Genomic DNA, 22,807 nt, shown 5'->3' with positions numbered 1-22,807 from the left:
ACAAATCCCCCCTGTATCACTAGTGGAAGACCAGTTCTTTGAAGCCATTGCTGATTTGGACCTGGAACAGCTATTTATAGGTCCTACCCACTTCTTGTGCTACACATTGGAATTTGTTTTTGAAGCAAATTCTTTGGTTACCACCTTCCCACCCTTCCCAATCCTATGGTCCAACCACTTTATGGTTCTGTTTTCTGTTCAGTCACAGATTTCCAAAGTGGCTGCTGGTCCCCATGAGGTTTTCAAATGCGCCTGGCATAGGGTAGCCAAAGAGGACACTATAGCTAAAATCCAAGTGGACCGAATTGATGCTTGTCTCATGGACATGTCGCCCCTCTACATCTACACCTTGGTTTAGTGACGAGTTGCAACTTCTCTGGTTAGAAAAACGTAAAAAGGAGTGCAAGTCCCCTCCACTCACCAAGCTCTGAGGCAAAAAAAGTTGGGGTCATCTTTGACTCCTCTCTCTCGTTCTCTCCACACGTCACGGACCATGCCAAGAAGTCCAACTTTCAGCTCCAACTTCTCAGGGGTATTGTACCATCCCTCACCTTCCCCTAGAAGCTCAACATCTCCAGAGCCCTGGTTCTCTCTAGGCTAGACGACTGCAACACCCTCTTCCTCAATCTGCCTCTTTCCTCCCTTCGCCCCTTCAACTAATCCAGAATAGGACTGCAAGATGTATCCTTGGCCTCAAGACCAGGCACTGTATCTCTCCAGCCCTTACATCTCCCCACTGGCTCCTGGTCACCACAAGGATGAAATTCAAGTCCCTCTGCATCATCCACAAGGCTGTCTGGGGTCTGGGACCTCTTTAAATCCAGCTTTCCCTTCCTAAATACCTCCTGGCCTGAATCCTTCGGTCCTCTGGCTCCAAATCGCTGCAGGGCAAACATTTCTCCAAACAGAGAGTGGGGGGAGAACTGTTTCCTCTGCATGCTCCTCCCTTTGGAACAACCTCCCTCCCCCTCAAACTTTAAGCAGATCTTCTGAAGTTATGGAAACTTCTTAAGACTGGTCCATTCAGAGTCATACAGGGGAAAGACCAACCCCCACAAGTCCCCCTGCATCCTTTTCCAGTGCGTGCCCTCGGGCTCCCTTTCCGGTACTAGCTCAACTTGGTCCTCCGTGCCCACTGCACTTTCCTCTCCCTCCCCAATTTCCCCTGTCACTTGCCACCTTTGACTGCTCTGCACTTCCCTGCCCCCTTCCCTGGGGGCACCCCACTCCTACTCTTCTCCCTCTGCCCCTCACCCCCTGCACTTACCACCTTCTCAAGCACTTGAACGGTAGGATTGTCACAAGGCCAATATAACAATTTTGTTGTTTTATGTTCATGATTCCCTTACCCCCATCTTGTCAATCAGTGGATGTCATCATACTGGATGTGCCTTAACAGTAACAAAAAAGAGCTATTGATATGTGGGTCATCCCAAGCGAAGTCAAAACTCTGTGCCAGTCACTTGAACTTCCTTGTCGAGAACTGATCAATTGCAGTCCTAGATAAAGTGAAAACACTGGGCGTGTTCTTGGAAGCCTCCCTGGGTGCGGAAGCTCAGGTTAATTACATTAGAAAAAATCACAAAACTACCTTAAACTCCTTATGCAAATAACTTATCTCAAAGCGTCGACTTCATCGGGCTGGTGGAGGGTTACCTTAACCTTCCCAGAGTGAATTCCTTCTTCCATCCTTCCCACTCAGCCCTTTGAGAGCCTAGTTTGGAAACTGGTAATCTTTCCTTCCACCACCTTGACCATTGCTACAATCTACTGGGCTCCTGGCACTTCTTTTCTGTTTCTCTCTGAGTAGGCCGATTTCTGTTCCTCCCTACTCTCTACCACCTCCAACCTGCTACTACTATGTGACTTCAACAGCCATCTAGACTCCCCTTGCATAGCAAACACCCTCTTCACTGACCTCTGCTTCTCCCTATCCCTCTCCATTCTTCCTTCTGGCCCTACCCATTCTGCTGGTTCACACCGTAGATGCCATCATCCAATCCAACCTCACTCTCTCTTCTCCCCTGGTAACCCCTCTCAGCTGCTCTGGCTAATCTCTCCTCACCACTCATCTGGGTCCCTTTGGCCCTGTGACAACACCTCACAAAGTGCTGCCAACCTCGTTCATGAACATCCGTCCGATCAAACGAGTGTCAGCTGCTGCCTTCTCTTCCACCTTAATTCCCCCTTGCTCACCCAACACTGACTCTACCACTGATTCTGCCCTCAACAACCTCTATCTGTCCATAAACAACACCCATGACATCTTTGCTTCAGTCAAGAGGATCTGCCTGACACCTGCTTCCAAGCGCAACACCTGGTACGACTCTGAACTTGCAGACCAAGAATGTGAGTGCAGGGCTGGTGAACAGAAGCGTCACACTTCAGGCTCACCCTCTGACAAACTGGCATGCCGACTGATCCAGAGCCACTACAGACTCTATATCCATGCCAACAAAAAGAGCCCACATTCACGCACGAGTGTCCAATGCGTCTAACAACATGGCTGAACACTTCAAAATCTGCAGGGAACTTGGTAGCCCATCCGCAGTATCTTGTACCCCTACTCCTTCCCACGCCCCTGGCAATGCACTCGCCTCTCACTTAATTTCCAAAACCAAAGACGTACTGAACAGCCTTGTCACACACTCTTCCAACCCAACCATCCCCCCTCTGCCCCCAACCACTCACCCTCCTCCTTCCTCCTTCCTCCTTCTCCTTCGATCCTGTCTCCCCTGAAGAAGTCACCAGAGTGGTCAACTCTATGAAGGTCTCTTCCAAATAGGTAGCCCCATGGTCTTTCAGAACCATCAAGGATAACATCTCCTACCTCGCCCCTGCTCTTGCTGATCTCTGCAACCACTCCTTTAGTACTGGTTCCTTTCCATTCTCTCTCAAGCAGTCCTTTGTGCGCCCCCTCCTGAAAAAAAACCCTTTGCAGACCATTCCTGCCAAGCCACATGCCGCCCCATTTCCTTCACCCCTTTCCTGGGGAAACTGCTCGAGAAGTTGGTCCTCCCCCAACTCAAATACCGAACTTGATGGCGGTCTACAGGGCCACCAATCTGGATTCCGAGCATCCAGTGGCACGGAAACTGCTCTTCTGAAGACCCATGAAGAACTGCTTGCATCCCTTGACTCCAACTCCCCTACTGTCCTCATCCTCCTTGATCTCTCCTCTGCATGTGATACTCCTCCCCTACTTCTCTCTCCTCCTGTTGTGTCCCCCAGGTCACCATTCTTTCACCCTGGCTATTTAACATTTACCTTTCTCTGCAGGCACACGTCATTTCTTCCTTCTCAGCCAACTTCCAGTCCTACACTGATGACGAAAGGTCCTACTAATGCCCTTGCACCTACCTTCATCCCGACTGCCTCTCTGCCATGCAGGCTTGGTGCATTTCTAATTACCTCTGCCACAATGCCAGCAAAACAGAGATTCTGCCTATTGGGTCCCCTGCACCCTGCTTCTTCTCTTCACTCTGGCCTTCCTCCATGGGCTCCCACCCTGCCCCCCTCCTCTGAAGCCAGGAATCTCAGAGTCATCTTCAATTCCTCCCTTTCCTTCATCCCTCATATTCAGGACATTGTCAAGAAGTCCCACTTTCAAGTCTTCCTTCTCAAAGGAACTCTACCATTCCCCTCCTACCCCCAGAGACTCAATACCATGCACTTACCCGTGCTCTGGTTCTCTCCAGGTTAGACTATTGCAATAGCCTCCTCCTTAATCTTCCTTCTTCACTCTGCGACCCCTCCAGCTAACCCAGAATAGGGCAGCAAGACTTATCCTTGGCCTCAAGTCCAGGGACCGCATCTCTCCTGCTCTACGAAGCCTTCACTGGCTCCTGGTCTTAGCAAGCATTACATTCAAATCCCTCTGTATCATCCACAAGGCTATCTGGGACCGGGGTCCATTCTATCTTCAATGCTTCCTGACTAAATTCTCCCCTTCTATACTCTTAGGTGCATCTGACACCAACTCCCTGTGTACGAAGAGTTTCGCTAAACAGAGAGCTGGTGATCGATCCCTTTCCTCTGCAGGCTCTCTCCTTTGGAATAGCCTCTCTCTCCCTTTCCATTGAACAGTATCTCCTTAAGTTCCTAAAAAGCCTCAAGACCATTCTCTTTACCTCTTCCTTCTTCCCTCTCTTCCCTGCTGATCTTGCAGTAGCCTGACTGATGTGCAGGACCCTTCTGTATCCCCGGGCCCCCAACACCCCAAATCTCTCATCCCAGCCGCTATTTCTTGCACTTACTTAGGCTAACCCTCCCTTTGGGAGATTGCACTTACGGTTTTCTCGTATTAGCACTTTACCTGAAGCACTTCTCCATGAGCACCACAGCACCTATCCCTTAACCTCTACCCGCTGCACTTGCACGTTCTGAACACACACAAGGCATAGTAGGTTTGTCTCCCCTCCATGTTATGTTCATTATTGCTCTACTAATTCAGTTATTTATTTTGTTGTAATTCATTATCTGCTTACCCCTTTCCCCACCCTGTTGCCCTGTGGGGGGTTTGAAACAGTTGTTCAAATTGTCTAAGCGCCTAACAAATGACCAATAAATACAGCGTTACGCTTGCACGTTCCATCATACTGCCTAAATTGGACTACTTCATCGCACTTTTGGGTGGCACCAACAAAAAATGTATTTACAAACTTCAAGTTATCCAAAATTATTCTGTTCAAATTGCTAAATATCTGCCCCGGCAAAGCACACATATCGGACATAGGAAAAGAATTGCACTGGCTCCCAGTAGCTGCTCGGGTCGAATTCAAAATCCTCATCTTAAACCACAAATGTGTCCACGGCAGTGCTCCTGCCTACCACAGGAACAGACAGATTAGGCACGAGCCAAAAATAGCACAGATATCAACTGTTGCTTAGTTGCTTTCATGCTCAAGAATATACCGTACCAATGGTAATGGTAGATCTTCCTTATTTTTGGCGCCTTGGGCATGGAACCTCTTGCCTGTGAGTCTCATTTCGAAAACATCTAAAATCTCTTCTGTTTAAGTACGTTTTATACTCACTACTGGCTTTCCTCTTGACATCCCGTGATGACTGTTTAGTCTGGAGTCTCTATGTGAACCCTGAAGCCTGTGGGCTTTTGTCATGTTAGAAATTAAAATAAAATATATATATAAATATATAAATATGTTACATTGATATTCACAATAGCTCTGTGTGTATTACTGAAATAAATACACTAAATCATTGTCTACAAATTTCATTAGAATACAAATAGTATTTGATTTAGCGGTAACATTTATTTCTGGATTATTCATGAAATGCACTATACAGTTTGTAGTCCTCAGTTACAATACACAAAAATAGCATAGATTAAAAAAGCTGTGAGCATGCCCTTTTTGAGTTGTGTAAAATTGAGAAATGTGCGGTCATTGTATTCACAAAGGTGGCCTATGAATTTGTCTTGGATGCTGCACTAGGCCAAATGATAGTTTATAACATAGTAATTCTCAAACACCAGCACCCGTAACTAATGAATTAAAGAATGATCCTTGTTTACTTTGCTTGGTTACTTAAAGTGCCTGTCATTGTGAAATGTGAAAAAAAATAAAAAAAAACGACTTCTGTTTGAGATAAATAAATTGAAGCAGGGCAGCAAGGTCCCAGTTTACAAAATGCAGTGTTGTCAACATGTGGATCTACTGTGTCTGTTTCAAAGACCCATGTGGGAATACTCTCCTTTCTCACACGTGTAAATAGGCATCCTATGTTCAGATGTGTGTACAAGAACCTCCCTCCGCGGGTTTGCACAATTGAACACTGTTAGGGGTGGAGAGCAGGAACAGCATATACATTTCTCTACAATTTCAACACACCTGCACTGCCTGCCTGGCAACCCCCACACTTGGGGACTGTTTCTGTATCCCAGCAGTCCCCCTTACCAGCACTTATGTCTGCACTTACCCTTGCACTTGCCACTTGCTGGCCATTACCTTACTTATTGCTATTATCTATTCCCATGTACTGCATGGCCCCTCCCCCCATCCCTTGCACTTGCACGATCTGAATGACACCTGGCCTAGTAGGATCGTTGTCTGTCCTCCCTTTGTTCCCCCTCCATTTCCTTGTTGCGCTTTGAAACACTTGTGTATAGGCGCGTTATACATGCCATATCATATCATATCATGCACATATTCAGCAGACCAGATTTTGGTGCCCCTTTTGAAACAGGCGCATTGTTCATGAAGCAAGTGTAGTGGATGCATTCGTGCATTCCTCAACTTGGGCCAAAACATGATTTGCAGCCAAACTAATAACATATGTATTAAACATGTATTTTCTTATAACGTGTTAAAGCAAACCACTGCTACATTAATGCAGACTTGCAGTATCACCTACCCAAATGAACACTGCAATTGTGAATGCTGCTATTTTTAACCTCCTCTTGTAAGGTGTGTAATTATTGAGTTATGTGTTCCAACAGTTTTACTTGCTCAGCTATATCCATTCTCATTAGGTGATGGATGGAGGTTGCAATCTGCAAGCCTCCGCATCTTCCAGGTGAGCAACGAGAGCGAAATAGATCAACAAAACCACCACTCATGCAAGAAGCAGCCCTGATCATAAGTCACAGGCGAGCGAGGGGAGTGGGTGATGGATACCGCGAGCACCTGGGATGTAATGACAAGACAAATCTGTCAGTGCCAAACAAGGAACTCCTTACAATCTCTAGATCATGTTCAGATCACATAGATAGTCTAAATGCAGTTAAATCAGCGAGCTGTGGCACGGGATTTTCTTGCTTTGATGTGGTTCGGCTCACTGATAAAACACTTACATTTTCTTAAGTTTACCCTGCTTAAAGCTTCAGTTCACTGCTTTCGAAACATGCTTAAGTTGAAAGCCTAATGCCTGAGCAGGAATCTCGAGCTCATTTTGCACAGCAGGCTTCCTTGCAAAGGCATACACAATCCCCTGCAGACCATATTTCAAAGTAGAACATAAATGAAGCTTTGGTCTCCTTAAGTTAGAACAGCCAAGCGCATAACTGTATGCACGCTAAAAAGCAGTAGTGTTTATAGCATGTCCATTGCAGCCAAATATCCTTCGGTCACACAAACAACTTCTTCGCTTTACTCCAAGCGTGGTGTCATCTTAATGATTTCGGCATTAACTATACAAATCGAAAGGTCTTGCAGGAAACTTAAAAATAGCCTTGCCATGAGACGTCATGGTGCAGTTGCATGCAGTACCCGAGTAAACAGATGTAGGGTCTGATATACAAACATGTTTTAACATGGATAAGTCCCATTGAAAGTATTTTTTTAAATCAAGTCCGTAGTGTCAGGAGAAACAATGGGTCAGAGCGAAGCTACATAAAGGGAAGACTGTTAGGTACGTTTTTCTAAAGGCAAACTGGTGTGGGACTTCATAAGACTTATCTCTGTAGCGCTCACCTGACTCCCACGGAGACACTGACAAGGTCTGGGCTGCTGCGGCCTCTTCTAAGGTGATGCGCAGGACTCGGAACACTGACTGGGCCGGACCCCCAAACCTCGCCTGTCTGATGTGTAGGAAGATCTTTCTGTAGATGGGGAAAAGGATTTTAATCACCTGCGGAGTGACGAGTCGAACCCCTCCTTTCCCCTTTTACTCTCTCTTCAAACCACCTCTGAACCTTCCATTAATTCTCACCTTAAGATTTGAAATGACGAGCTCTCCATCCTGCTTCTGGTGCAGGGGTGCGGTAGAATCCAGTTACTTCACTGGTTATCGGACAGGCATTCAGGTCCAGTTGCTTCACTGGTTTTTGAGATGAATAAGGCGCTTTCGTAAGTATATGACTTATCAAGTTCAAGGGTTGTTCTCCCTTCCTGTTTGGCCTTTATTTTCAAATGACTGCTTTTAGTCTTTTATCGCAGTCGCAGGTGCAGAGCGAAGATTCCACGTAGAGAAGACAATTCGCTGTGGATAATTCAGGTGAGCTTATGTTGGGGTGGTTTTTCTAATGTCTGTATGTTCACCCACTAATGCGCGTGTTCCTTTTTCCCCATAGGGGCCGGGGCACGGTACTGCCAAAAGGCGTGTTGACCCGAGATGAGGAAGGATTCTGCCCCACCAATCGCCAGGTAAGCCTTCTGGCCAATCAGTTTTTTCCCAATGTTTTCTCTGGCTCACCTTTTGTTCTTCTCTTTTCCTTCCTAGGTGCTGGAATGCAGCGGAACGTGCGGATAGTCGTAGGAGTTCGGAATTCCTTGTGGACAGGTGAGTTGAGCGCAGCGCTACAACGAGCAACGCGAGGAATCCAAAAATAATGTATTTTCCTTTAGGATCGTCGGCGTGTTGGCTCCGGATCCCATGCAATATCAGGTAATGTCCTTTATTCACCTTCTCTTCCTCTCGTCTTCCTTTTAGGTGTTCCAGGACTGAAGCGGGCGTGGCTGGAGTCAGGATGCAGGAGCAGACACGGTGAGCGTCCAGCTGCTAGGAGCAGAGCAACGCGAAGCGTGAGCTGCTGTCTGGGCGTGGCTTAAATAGCCTCCAAAGAAGTCCCAGGTATGTATCCTTCCCCAACCAGGTATGCATCCTTCCCTGACCACGCCCGAGTGGCAAAATATTCCCACAGGTAAAGTAGTTCCTTTCAGGCCTCAAAGAGGTCTGGATCTGGCAGCATGGTCTGCATCAGGTAAGTCCACCAAAAGCACCCCCTTTATGAGCCTGGCGCCTATGGCGCCAGGACTGATGTCCAAAATGAGCCTGGTGCCAAAGGCGCCAGGACTGTGTCCAAAGGGCCCTTATTTGGGGTTGCTGGACCTTCCCTTGGGTACCTGATGTGTGCTTCCGGGGATGCCGGTCTTGGACTGGCTCTCCGGGAGTATGCATCATGACATCTCTTGCTATTAGGGACCCAACTCTTAATATATGCCTGTACCACACAAGTCGGTAGTGTGGCTGAGCAGCCAAGATTATTTTATGAGGGAATTATGTGAGCTGTAGAAATGAAATGAAAAGATATGAAATTAAATGATATTTTATTTATATTGCGCTCGTACACAAGTGTTTCAGAGCGCGACCACCAAGCAAAAGGCAGGGGAACAAGGGAGAACAAAAAAAAACGGCGATCTTAATAGGTCCAGTCAGGGGTTTTGCTAGGTCTGGAAAAGATCCAGGGCTACTCCAATGTGGGGACTGTCGGACTCGGGGCTAGCTAGCCTTTTTTGGTTGTAGCCCCTGAGTTTCTATCCGGGGCTACAACCAAAAGACTCGGGGCTATAGCCCCCTCAGCCCCCCTAGCAACACCCCTGGGTCCAGTGACATTAAGAAAGTGCAAGTGCATGGAAAAGGGAAAAGGGGGAAAGTGCATGGAAGGGGGAGAAGTGGAGAGAGAGGAACAGAGGAGAGTACAGAATAAATACTAAATAAAATAGATAAATACATAAAGACAATAAACCATGGTAGTGCAACCAGCAGGTGGCAAGTGATAGTTTAGTCAGATAGGGTATATCTGATAAGTGCATAAGAAAAGATTGAGGGGGACTGTATGGGTACAGAATACAGAACCCCAATGCAATGGGTGGTCCGGAGGCAGTGCAGGGTGAGCAGGTACCTGGGCCTGAATGACAGAGGGTGGCCAGGTGCACAATGCCAAGAGAGAAACAGATTAACAGGGGATAAGGGGGGCAAAGACAGAGGCAAAGAGGAAGCTCTTGAGGTGCTTCCGGAATCGGAGTTGATTCTCATGTTTCAAGGTGGCCGAGAGGCTGTTCCAAAGGGATGCCCCAGCCGAAGACAGAGATCTACCCCCACCTTGTTCCTTTGCTAAACCTCTAACCCTGAGGGAGCTAGAAGCAGAGCAGTGAAGGGCTTGAGAGGGGAGGTATTTACAGAGGGATAGTTGAAGGTATTTTGGACCCAGTCCCCAGAAAGCCTTGTGGACAATACAGAGGGTTTAAATGTAATCCTTGCATCCACTGGGAGCCAATGAAGGGATTTCAAGGCTGGAGTGATACCATCCCAGGGGTTCAGGCCAAGGACAGGTCTTGCAGTCCTGTTCTGGATTAGTTGTAAAGGGCGTAGAGTGGAGGCAGGTAGATCTAGAAAGAGGCTGTTACAGTAGTCCAGCCTAGAGAGAATCAGAGCTTGGGAGACAGTGAGCTGTTGAGGAAAGGAGAGGAAAGGCAGAGCACCTCTAAGGAGATGCAATAAAAGGTTTGACTTTTTGGGGACCTCAGATGTGTGTGGAGAAGGAAAGTGTGGAGTCAAAGATAACCCTGAGGTTCTTAGCCTCGGAGGTGGGGGTAGCAGGAGGGTCAAGAGAGGCCGGCCAGAGAGTGAGGCGAAAGGATGGAGAAGGTGTATCAATGAGGAGGATCTAAGTCTTGTTGGCATTTAGACACAGATTGTTGGCGGCACACCAACTTTGAATGGCGATTAGACAATCAGAGATGAGGGAAGGAGAGGAGGTGGCTGAAGGAAGCCGGAAAATGAACTGAGTGTCATCAGCATAGCACTGGAAATTTGAGCAGAAAATGGAAATGCAGTAGGCGAGAGATGCCAGGTATTGGTTGAAAAGCCAGGGCGAGAGGTTAGACCCCTGGGGGACACCACAGATAGGAGATAGGAAGGACAAAAGTTGTACCTGAGAGGGTCGAACAGAAAGGGAAGATGTTAGCCAGGCCAGAGCCTGATCAGTGATACCCAGGTTGTCATGGAGATGATTGAGCAGGGTGGTATGGTTTACTGTGTCGAATGCAGAGGAGAGATGAAGTAGGATGAGGACGAATGTTAGAGTCAAGGTCGGACAGCAGGTATTCACAGATGTTCAGGAGAGCAGTTTCCCTGCAAGAGAGCAGTGCAATGAGAGCAGTACAGTGAAATCAGTTCACACAGGTATCCAAGTAAACACTTAGGGGCCGATTCATGGAAGAAATGTGCGCCGGAAATCTCAGTGCAAGCTGGCGCAAGCTGGCGCAAGCTGGCGCAGGTGTGAAAAAGCAAGCGCACGTGCACGTGTGGGATTCAAGGAAGGGCCTGCGCGTGTTTTCCCCAGGATGTGCGCCAAATCCGTGCGTGGCACACATGGGGGCATACGTCATTGCAACATCCAGACAGCCATACGCGACGTGCACAAAGAAAGCACACAATGTCGGCGCACACACCAAAAGGGGGTGGGACATGGGGCGTAACACGTGGAATGGGGAACAACGCGTGATAAAGAAGGAGTAACTGGGGAAGTACTGCAGGGAAATACACGGAATGCCCACACGCACGCGAACAACACATATTCATGGAATCGAATACAGGAAACCCACACATGCCAAAAGACGCGCATAGGCGTCAACACGTCCGCCACATGAAGGCAGGCGGCAGCGTCCCCGTGCACAGTATAAAAGTGCGCGCAAACAAAAAACACATATATCCAAATAGGATGAATGTCCCATTTGTCGCAGCACTGATCGTGGGACACCGCAGGAGGAGGAGAATAGTCAGGGCCCACATTTTTTTGCCCGGACTAGCCTTTTTGGGATGCCCGTATCATCCTAGACTTGGTCAGGGTGTGGGAAGATGACCTTACATCACCCACCCTGTGCTCCCAAGCACTGAGCCCCTTGGAGAAGGTGCACAATGTCCTGCATTTTTTGGCCATTGGGTCATTTCAGTGTGTTAAGCGGAAACCTGTGCAGTTCCCTCTGGGACCACTGCAAAAGATTTGGGCCTACAGGTGTTGGCAGTAAACACACTTGGTAGCTGTCTGTATCACACAGATTCACCTGGTAGCTGTGGCTGAGCAGTCAGACCTCTCTCGAGAAAGGTTAGGCAGTATGTGGAGTATACAAAATAGGGCAATGTACACAGTAGGACAAGCAGACACGGAACAGAGCTTGGGTGTAAAGATATATGGGTATTTATTTATAACAACACATCTATGAAAAACACTCTGGCACTTATACGGCAAACAACTTAAATTACAATTACTAGGAGTATCTCAATCCTCTAACAATATGTCGACAAGTCTAGGTTCATCGGCACCACTTTTTTGCAGACAGGGGTGAATGCTTTAACCTAGATGGCACTCTAATATTCGTTAGGAGGGCAGAGAAAAGGCAGGGTATGAAACCAACTCGGTTCCAACACTTTTACGAAACAATGCAAGGCAAGTAAGGCAGGATCTACCGTAGATCACAAAGTTCAGAGGCCAGGCCCACTCGGAGAGAGGCAAGGCGCTATGTCCCAAAAGTATCCCAGTGGAAATGGCCTTCCAGTCTTAGTCGCAAATTGTCACAGAAAGATTGGACCAGTTCAGAACAAAAAGTTAAGAAGGCTTGGAGGCGACCCAATGGAGAGGCAAGGATTAAGACACCTCACGCTAAACGTCACAAGGGAAGCCAAGCGGACATGGTACCTTGTATGTGGAGAGACAGCTCCGGCGGGGGCAGTTGTTCCTGGTGGTGGATGCAGGTCGGGGCTTTTCCAAGAGATGAGATGCTCTCGTCGTCGGAGGAAAGTTGAAGATCTTTGCACCACCAGGGAAGAGACCAGCCGCGGAGTGCTCCGTCACAAGGCACCACCTTTTGGTCGCGGTACAGGGGTAGTGGCTATCCGGTTGCCAGGATGCTCTGTACGGGCAATTCGACCACTATGTCCTGGAACGAAGAAAAAGCAAAGGGGGGCTGGTTGTGCCCACCAGTCAGGGGAAGAAGACTCTCCGGCGGGGAGATCTCCTCTGTCATCGGGAAGTGGTGAGTCGGTTCCGCAGGCTCCACCGGAGGTGTCGTCGTTGCAGGTCGGCTCAGCTTTACCCTGGTCGGATTCTTAGGTCCTGTGGCGACTTCTGAAGATCCAGTCCCAAAAGCCCTGCATGAATGAAAGAAGAGACGGGTTACCTCACATGAAGTAGAGATGACACACCCAGAAGAGATGCCAATGAAGAAAGTATATAGACCTTATAAAATCTGATAGCGGAATAGAAAATTAAGCATCATTTTGGGTGCAAAATGAAGATTGTACGTAAAGACAAGCACTGAAGAAAAAGCAAAACCATTTCATGAATGTACAGATGCAGTAATGCAAGTAGATCTAGTAATCATAAGCCTGGCTATACGTAATGAATAGACTTCATGCAGTGCCGCCAATATATAGATGTGGGTATAGAATATGGATATTCCATGACACATTTTAGCAAATTTGGACCCCGTGAATGGAAAGGGCTGAAAATGTGGCACAGCAGAATAATATTGCTGCCGGCGAAGAAAGATTAGAGAAGGCTTGCCTGCCCCAGTGTCAAGAGTTAGGGCCACCAAGAGCCTCTCGAGAAGATACAATAAACGTGAGAAGTTTTCTTCATTGAATAGTATTAAATGCAACGAAGGAGCTCAAAACGTGGTCTCTAGCCACATGGTCAGATGTAAATAGAATTTGTTTTTTTTTTTTTTTTTTTTTTTTTTTATTTGTTTTGGCTTAGGCCTTTACAAAAATAATACAAAATTGTTAGTATAAAACACCTAAAAATTACATTAAATTTCATTTTTTTCCCCCAACCCTGCTAATTTTCTATTTTTCTGCTGTATCAATGTTTTGAAGACTAGGGAGGACTAGCAGGGTGCTGCCTGAGTCAGAGGTGAGTGGGGGTGGTGGGTGGTGTCAGAACTTGAGGGGGCTCGCTGGTTGTTGGGGTGGGGGTGGGTGGGAGTGGTGGCTGGTGCCAGAACTTGAGGGGGCTGCCTGGGGGTTGGGGCAGAGGTGAGTGAGGGAGGAGGGTAGACTGGCAGGATGATGCCTGGGGGTTGGGGAGGAAGTGAGTGGGGGTGGTGTCAGGACTTGAGAGGGCTGCCTGGGGTTTGGGGCAGAGGTGAGTGGTGGATGGTATCAGGACTTGAGGGGGCCGTCTGGGGGTTTGGGGGAGGTGAGTGGCGATGGTGGGGATAGGGTGGACAAGCAGGGTGCTGCCTGGGGGTTGGGGCAAAAGTGAGTGAGGGTGGTGGGTGGTGTCAGGACTTGAGGTTGCTGTCTGGGGGTTGTGGTGGAGGTGAGTGGAGGTGGTGTCAGAACTTGAGGGTGCTACCTGGGGATTGGGGCAGAGGTGAGGTGAGTGGGGGTGGTGGGAGCAGGGCAGACTAGCAGGGGGCTGCCTGGGGTTGGGTGAAGATGGGTGGGGGTGGTAGGAGGAGGGTGGACTAGCAGGGTGCTGCCTGGGGGCTTGGGCGGGGGTGAGTGGGGTGGTGTCAGAACTTGAGGGTGCTGCATGGGGTTTGGGGTGGAGGTGAGTGAGGGTGTCGGGAGGAGGGTGGACTGGGGGTTGGGGCAGAGGTAGGTGTGGGTGGTGGGTGGTATTAGGATTTGAAGGTGCTCCCTGGGGGTTGGGATGGAGGTGAGTGGGGGTGGTGGGAGGAGGGTGGACTAGCATGGTGCTGCTTGGGGGTTGGGGTGGAGGTGAGTGGTGGTGGCGGCATGACTTGACAAGGTGCCTGGGGGTTGGGGTGGAGGTGAGTGGGGATGGTGGGAGGAGGGTGGACTAGCAGGGTGCTGCCTGGAGGTTGGGACAGAGGTGGTATCAGGACTTGAGGGGGCTGCCTTGGGTTTGCAGTGGAGATGTGTGGGGGGTGGTATCAATTCTTGAGAGGGCTGCCTGGGGGTGGGGCGGAGGTGAGTGGGTGACATCAAGACTTGAGGGTTCCCACATGAGGATTGGGGCAGAGGTGAGTAGGGGTGGTGGGAGCAGGGCAGACTAGCAGGGGCTGCCTGGGGTTGGGTGGAGGTGAGTGGGGCTGGTGAGAGGAGGGTGGACTGGTGGTTGGGGCAGATGTGAGTGGGGGTGGTGTTAGGACTTGAAGGTGCTGTCTGGGGGTTGGGATGGAGGTGAGTGGGGGTGGTGGGAGGAGGGTGGACTAGCAGGATGCTGCTTGGGTTTTGAGGTGGAAGTGAGTGGTGGCATGACTTGATGGGGTTGCTTGGGGTTGGGGTGGTGGGGAGTGGGGGTGGTGGGAGGTGGGTGGGCTAGCATTGTGCTGCACAGAGGTAAACATGTGACATACAATGTAATTTACTACATAAAAGGCAACGTGTTCTAACAGGTTCGGTATGAACCAGTCCTCTGCAATAGCTGCTGCAAGGCTTTCCCTAATTACTTGCGCTGGGTAGTGCAGCTGTTCAAGCACAACCCTTAATAAGGCTACAGGCATCACCAGCCTTCCAGTGCTGTCCTGTCACCACAATGCTTCAGAGGGGGATAAAGAACACCCCCTCTGTGTCCATAACTCTTTCTCTTCCTGTGGAGCGCTACCTTGAACTTCCATCAACTGCGTTATGGACAAATGATTAACCCTTAATTTACAATCATAATTGTGACCACTTTTTCTTTTTACATCTGGAGTATCAAAATACTGGGGAATATGCAACCCTTTGGCAGTTTCGTCTGCGGCTTCGTTCCCGCATGAGATAAAATCAGTTCTCTTAGTATGTGCTGCGCATTTAACTATTGCTACGGCTACTGGGAGTTGTAGTGCTTTAATAAGCCTGTCCAATAATGAAGCATGTTGAATTGGAGTGCTGTCCACTCAGAGGTAGCCCATCCTTTTCCAACGTGCTAGCCCTGCGTGCACAGTTGATGTCACGTAGGTGGAGTCATTGTACACCGTTACTTCCTGCCCTGCGTGTTCAACAATTAGCGCCACCAATTCTGCAGCCTGTGCCGTAAAGTGCGGCAGTAGTCTTGCACTTGCTACCACTTCGAATTCACAATTAGCTCTGTTCCTTACCACAGCTCAACCTGAATGCCTTTTTCCATCAGTTTGATACATTTTCGAAGACCCATCAATAAAGAGAACCTCCCTTCCTGCTAGAGCATTCTCCTTTACACTTGGAATCTCATCGTAATACTCCTCATAGTTGGAGCAATTATGCACTTGCTCATCCTCTGTCACAGGTTCAGCTACAAACGTGGAAGGCTTCACTATTTTACACCTGACTATTTTGATTGTGGATTCGATATAACTACCTCATATGCAGAAGCCCTCTGAGATGTCAGTTTACCCTTAGGTTTTTGTAAAACAGCAAACAAAGCATGCTCAACAAATAAAGTAATGAACACCCCATCACAATGGTTGTAGACTTTGAATGGCAAACGCGGCTGCTGTCAGCGATTGTTCGCAAGGAAAGTGTCCTTTCATAACTGGATCTAGAATCCCACTATAATATGGCAAAGGTTTGTACCCAAGTGTAGTCTTCTGTGTAAGCACCATGTCTTCCGTCCGGTCTATTTGTCTTTGTTCACTTGGGATTTCTTCAAAACCTGCAAAAGGGGTCTTGTGTATGATCTATAATCAAATAGCCATGCTCTAACATAGTTGCACAATCCAGAAACTGCTGCATTTGCTTTATCGTGTGCACTTTTGGTGTTTTCATAATCGCCTCAGCTCTTTCAGGTGTGATTTTCTTTCCTTCATGCGAGATTAACTGGCCTACGTACAACACCTCTTCCTGACAATATTGCAACTTCTTGTCTACTTTATATCCCTTATCTGCTAGGATAGTCATTAACTGAATTGAATCTCATCTGCACTCATCTTCTGTCGTGCTACAAACTAAAATGTAATCTACGTACTGCAGCACAACACTTTAGTCTTGGGGGTCCTTATGCAACGGGATTGAGAAAAACACATTTTGATTCAATCAACGTGAAATATTGTCCCTCTGTTGGAATACAACATAAAATCACAGCAGGATTCGGAACAAGAGGAGACACTGCTTCTACAATCTGGTTAATTGGTCTCATGTTCTGAATTAATCTCCATGACCACCCTTTTGATTTCTTCACAGGATACACAGTAGTATTACACAGTGACTCTGACATCACTAAAATACCCTGTTCCATCATAGCTGATAAAATCTTTAAAATACCCTCATCTCCCTCTCTAGTACTGTCTTGCTAGGGGTGAAATTGCTCCTGGTTTCAGCTTAATCTTAACTTCTCCCACCCCACTCAATAGGCCTACGTCAAAGGGACCTGTAGTCCATAAAGAGGTTTGCACTTTTTCCATATCCTCATCAAAAAATGCTGGGCACTTCCGCACTATCACCATTCGCTGTGGGATTTCCCTTCTCTCTATTCTGATCTAATATCTAATACTCATTTTGAATATTACTTCATCATCTGATGGATCATCTCTAAACATATATTTGTCTGTGAAGTCAGTCAATCTATATCCTTCCCCAATGGCAATTACCGATCTCCATGGCCTGCCCACATTATCGGTTCCTTTGAGCATGGACAATTGCCCTCACACCAGGGCTGCATGTAACTCTATGAGTATTATCGGTATCCCTTCTTTATCCATAGGTACCTGTAGCCTGAACAAGAACTCATCAGGTATTCTCATACTCTTTCCTACTAGACCGGGTAGCCGTGTCAACAATATGCATACCCCATAAAGAAAGACTTCTGGCTCTAATGGCATTTCTCGCAGAGCCATTTGTGCTGTAAACACCATTATAAATCCACCCAAAATTAGATAATGTATCCCTGGATTGGAACACTCTAAGCCTTCATCAGTAAAGGAAATTGTCATCTTTAGCTTTGTCATTAAATCTCGGCCCAGAACATTAACTGGTGTCTGCCTTGAATACAATAACGGTACAGACATGTCACGCTCTTCTGCAGAAACACGTAATTCATTAGTAAAAGGAAATCTGCATGTAGCTCCACAGAAGCCTTGCGCGTTCATGGCTTTTCCTGATAATGTATATTTTCCCTCTCGTATACATGAAAGGGTTGCCCCAGTGTCGACTAAAAAAGAAAAACATGTGTTCCTCTTGGGGGATCGGTGTCACCGATAGTACTGAACACATCAAGTCACCCTGTGAGCTGTCCTATTGTGGGTACATGCTTATCCCTGTACCTGTAAACAGGACTTCCACCAACAAAGGTGACAGCCCCTACTCTAGGTCTCAAGTATTGTCCCGTGTTTTCACTCTGTTGTATCTGCATGGGTGCATGCTATGACTGTCCTTGCAGCAGATTCAACGGTGCTTCCTGTGGTTGTAATGCCTGTTGCATTTGCGGCACTTGTGCTTGATACACAGTCTGATCTTGGGCAGACCATCCCTATTTCGTGAGCTATATGCTGCAGTATAAGCTGTCCCCCCTCTTGAGAAGTGCCCATTCTTTACATACCCTTGACTCCCACATGTTCATGCGATGTGCCCTGTCATGCCACATGTCCAACATATAGGAGGAGTTCATCTGAACAGCCCCACTTGATTTAAACCTCCCTTCACATTTTGATTATCATTCTGCATGTTCTGAAACCCACCTTGGTTATTTTGAAACCCACCCTGATTATTTTGGAAACCACACCTTCCTCTGAAACCCATTCCTCTGCCTCACGGCATGAATCCATTCCTCCTTTATCTGATTGGCCTTGATTATTAGCCTGTGAAGTACCCACTGCTTTCTGCGTTCCCAGCCCTTCGCCGCTTGTCAGTGTCGCCCCTTTTATGGGATAATTTGACAATTTCTTCTGAACTAACTTAGCCTCCTCAAGTTTTCTAGCATCCTCCTTATTTCTTTTCTTTTAACAATCGGCAGTGATGCACAATAGTCAACTGTATCTCTGCCCATGGCTTCGTTTCTATTCCCATTAGTTTCTTAAACTGTCTCTGTACCTGCTCTGGCAATCCCTGACACAGAATGTGGTAAAAAACTAGCACTGATTTCTCCAAAGGCTCCCTCATTTCCAAAGTCCAGCATTCCTGAATACTTTGAATGTAAGAAAGCAGAATTTTGTCATCTTTGATTTTATGTGCCATAATTGCACCCATATCTGACGTATCAGGATACTGTACCCTGAGTGCTCTCGAAACATCTGCTCTGCAATTATTTAATCATGCTCCGTCATGAGCTGTGGTCTGTGCCGTGGCACTTGAGTAACCTGCTCTTGTCCAAATGCCATCAGCTCTTTCCCCAAAAATGGCTGCTAGGAGACCCTTATAGCCTGATTCATGGAATTATTTGTGTGAAAAACGCAGATTTGTGCGCCTTTCTGCCCGAAATCCCTGTTTGAAGTATGGGGATTTTCGGGCAGAAAGGCGTGCAAATCTGGGGTTTTCATGCAAATAATTCCATGAATCAGGCAGTTAATATCCCCAATGGCTACAGTATTTCCTCCTGTCATCTTTTCTAGCTCATAAATCTGTTTTCCTGCAACCGCCGTTAAACTATGGAGTTTACATCTTACATTAACCTTGTCCATTTGGGCCCAGGGGATATACTGCGGTCTGGCCGCTCCTTTCCCCAATAAGTTGGAACTGCATGAACCCAAATCCGCAATCAGCTCCCATCATCTGCCTATCCATAGTGGGGACAATGGTTCCTGATTGCCTTCTATCTGGCAATGAGCCCAAATCTGTTCATATATGGTGGTGATTCCCCCCTTTAACTATGCAACCATCCTTTAGGTCACTCTGGGTATGCCATGGGAACTGGCGCCCTATCTTTAGGTTGCTCTAGATCAGACTATCTCACTTTCTTGTCCGTCTGCAGACATCTCTCGGGACCGCATGCACTTCTCCCTCCTCCCCACGGGAGGTTTCTCTGTCTTTGACTGACATATCTAGACCCCAGCTAGTATGGCTTTCATTCTTCTCATCCTATTTAAAGTCAGCATGTCTAAAGACAAGGCTGCGTGTTCAAGACTAAACATGCTGCCTTCCTTGCGTTGTGACCGGGCAACTATCGATCGATATCCCTTTCCTCTACTTCCCGATTCCCCTTTTGCCTTTAACTCCTGATAAGCTTTATCGATCCAATTTCCGATGCGTCCTATCTCGAAAATCCCATCTAGATTTATCCTAGATGGTCCTGGCATTGCTCCTTGCAAAGGGAGAAACTCATTTAGGTCGGCCCATGATATTACTGGACTCGGTTCCATTAACTCTTTCTCAATTCGATCAATATTGTGTTCCGTTTGTCTCATATTTCGCTCCATTTCTTTTTCTAATTCCCTTTGCTTCCTCGCATCCCACCTAACCCTTTCTTCGTCTTGTCTTTTGTCTTCCCTTCTTTTGTTTGCTCTAATCACTTCCTCTTCCCTTTGTCTTTGCATTCTTTTATCCCATAATTTCTGAGCTTCTTCCTCTTCTCTCTTCTTTTCTAGCCTATCTCATTATTTGATTGCTCTCTGCTTGCTGTCATACTTCCTTTGCTCCTCAGCTCTTTCCTCCTTTCTTAGCTGATCCTACTGATGCACATGCTCTCGTCTTTGTCTACTCTTCCATTTGTACTAATTTTCTTTCAATCGTTTCTCAAGTTCCCTGTCTTTTCTATTTTGTTCGTCTTGATCTTCCCATCGTCTTACTTCCTCAATACTTTTCCCATCAAGCTTGAGTATTATCTGTGCACCCATCCATTTGTTCTGTACGAGCATAACCTTGTCAGCTTTATCCTTTTCTCCTTTCCATCTCTTATATCTCCTGCTCTATATCTACAGTCACATTTGGTCATTCAGTTTTCTCCTCTTTGTCTTGTAAGACCTTAAAGGTCTCCACTTTTCCTTTAGTCTTTTCTGAACTATCACCACTGCTGTAAGCAGGCTGTTCATGTATCGGACTGCTATATCCTGTCGCCGCCTTTAATTCCCTTAATTCATCCAATCCTTCATCTTTTGTAATATCGCCATTTACTTCAGGCGTGGTAAGGGGAGCAGAAGGCTCAGCACCTTCCTCCCTACACTGAGTAAGCATCCAGTCCTCAGGAGGTGGATTTTCCTGTTCCTCCTGGTATATTTTCCAGAGCTCTAAACTAGCTAGCCTTTTCTCCAATTTCTTGCCTATGTATGCAGCGTGCAAGTATCTGGTCATGTGTTGCAAAACCACTTTTGACAGCGATCCCCCAATCATCCATGGCATGAAAATTTTTTCTGATGTACCCTTGACCCATTCCGCACTATACTGTTTGAGCTTTGGTGCGTGTTTTGGCAGTGCCTTGCACAAGTGAATCAGTGGAGTGACATCCCCCATTTTGACAGGTCTGAATTGACTGTCGATACTTACCGTTGATTTACACAAAATACGTTTCAGAAAAATAACACATATGAGCGTGCACCACCCTCGCAGGTCAAAGCTTCTACTTCTCAATTTACTCCAATCTACATGTTCAGTCAGCGTCAACAATGACTAAATAGTAGATATTAACTTTTCATATCTGTTCAACATAGCCTATCTTTGTCGTTCTTCAACACATCACTTTTTCAATACACAAAATACACAAACAGACAGACTAGTCGACTTTGACATATTTCTCCTGAGTCCTCTTCGCTTCTGTCTCTTGCGCCTAAAATACTCCGACCGGAGTTTGAATCATTTCCTCTCATAGATCTATCTATGTGCCGCCTAAGTACCCAACTGGGTTATGAAATGACTCCTGCTCCTATCGAGTAGACTTGTTTCCTGCTTCTTTCTGCCGTGCTGTGTTGGCAGTGAAACAATGAATGCTCACAGACCGATTGACAGTCATCTAGAGCCTGCCTCTGTCATGCTGGGATTGGTCTGTCAGCTTGCCCTCTCATTGGATTGTATTTAAACTTGCTAACACACGAGCATCGCGCGCGCCTCTCGGGCAAGTACCGAGATAAGTACCGCTTTGCCGCGGTGAACGCTGCTTCAGCTCCTATCGAGGTGACTTGCTTCCTGCTTCTTTCTGCCATGCTGTGTTGGCGGTGAAACAAACAAACGCTCATTGGTGAAGTGACTGTGTATGGTGATTATGGTGATTATGCCCATCCTGAGCACACCTGTGAACTTTTTCAAGAGTCTCTGAAAGAACTTTGCATTAACTTTTGCAAGAATCATTTGCTGATACCGTTCTGTTACCGTTCTGTTTCTTTTTCCTAGCCTGATTGACAGTCATCTAGAGCCAGCCTCTGTCACGCTGGGATTGGTCTGTTAGCTTGCCCTCTCATTGGATTGTATTCAAACTTGCTAACACACGCACATCGCGTGCACGCATCACGGGCAAGTACCGAGATAAGTACCGCTTTGCCGCTTAGCCACGTAGCCACGGGGTTGCGGTTGAGTTTTGTTTTAATTTACAATTGTTTTGTCTCCCTTTATTCTTTGTTAGGTGAGACGGTTTGTATAATATACATTGGCCTTTTTTCTTTTGTGCTCCACTGTGGTTATTGGCTAACTTTTCAAGGAGTACTTGGCTGCGCTGTGTACTATTCTTTGCATTGCTTTGTATTGTTTTGTAATTCCTCGCTTTTACTGCTCCTTTTCCTGATGACTGCTTACACTTCATACAAACTAAAAACAAGTATGCCTCCTATTCTACCGCTGTCGCTTGTCCTCCAATCCAAACCTATGTCACAAGGTACCCTAGACTCTGCCTTGTAACCTCAAACTTTTTTTTCTGCTACATCTATTACTCCACGATCTGGTAGCATGCAAACAAGATTTCCATTCAATCTCCAAAATAGCAGAACAGCCATGCCTTTGCCAGTGTCTCCAGTTTCCATCTCATCAAGTGAGGTACACACACCTTCCCCCTTGACTATTGGAAAAGTGAATGCATCTTACTGTATGCCATTAAGGCGCGTTAATACTCAGCCAATTTCGGATATGACCATGAGGGAATCTACCAAAAATGTTCAAGGGGTCCACAATTCGAGGTTGTCTATTTCTCCAATTGCTTTTCCTCAACTATTATCAGACTCCATTGCGCTTTCAATCCATGCCAGTATACGTGAGTCTGATCATTCCACTATGGGGGTTGTATGAATATCTAGTGCCATCTCTGCATCTCGTGACGCATCTCATGCGAATGAATTACCAATGCTCAAAT

This window comes from Ambystoma mexicanum, chromosome 5q (genome assembly GCF_040938575.1).
Source record: "Ambystoma mexicanum isolate Mex_15411 chromosome 5q, UKY_AmexF1_1, whole genome shotgun sequence".
Taxonomy (NCBI): Eukaryota; Metazoa; Chordata; class Amphibia; order Caudata; family Ambystomatidae; genus Ambystoma; species Ambystoma mexicanum.
This window is presented reverse-complemented; position numbering follows the sequence as displayed.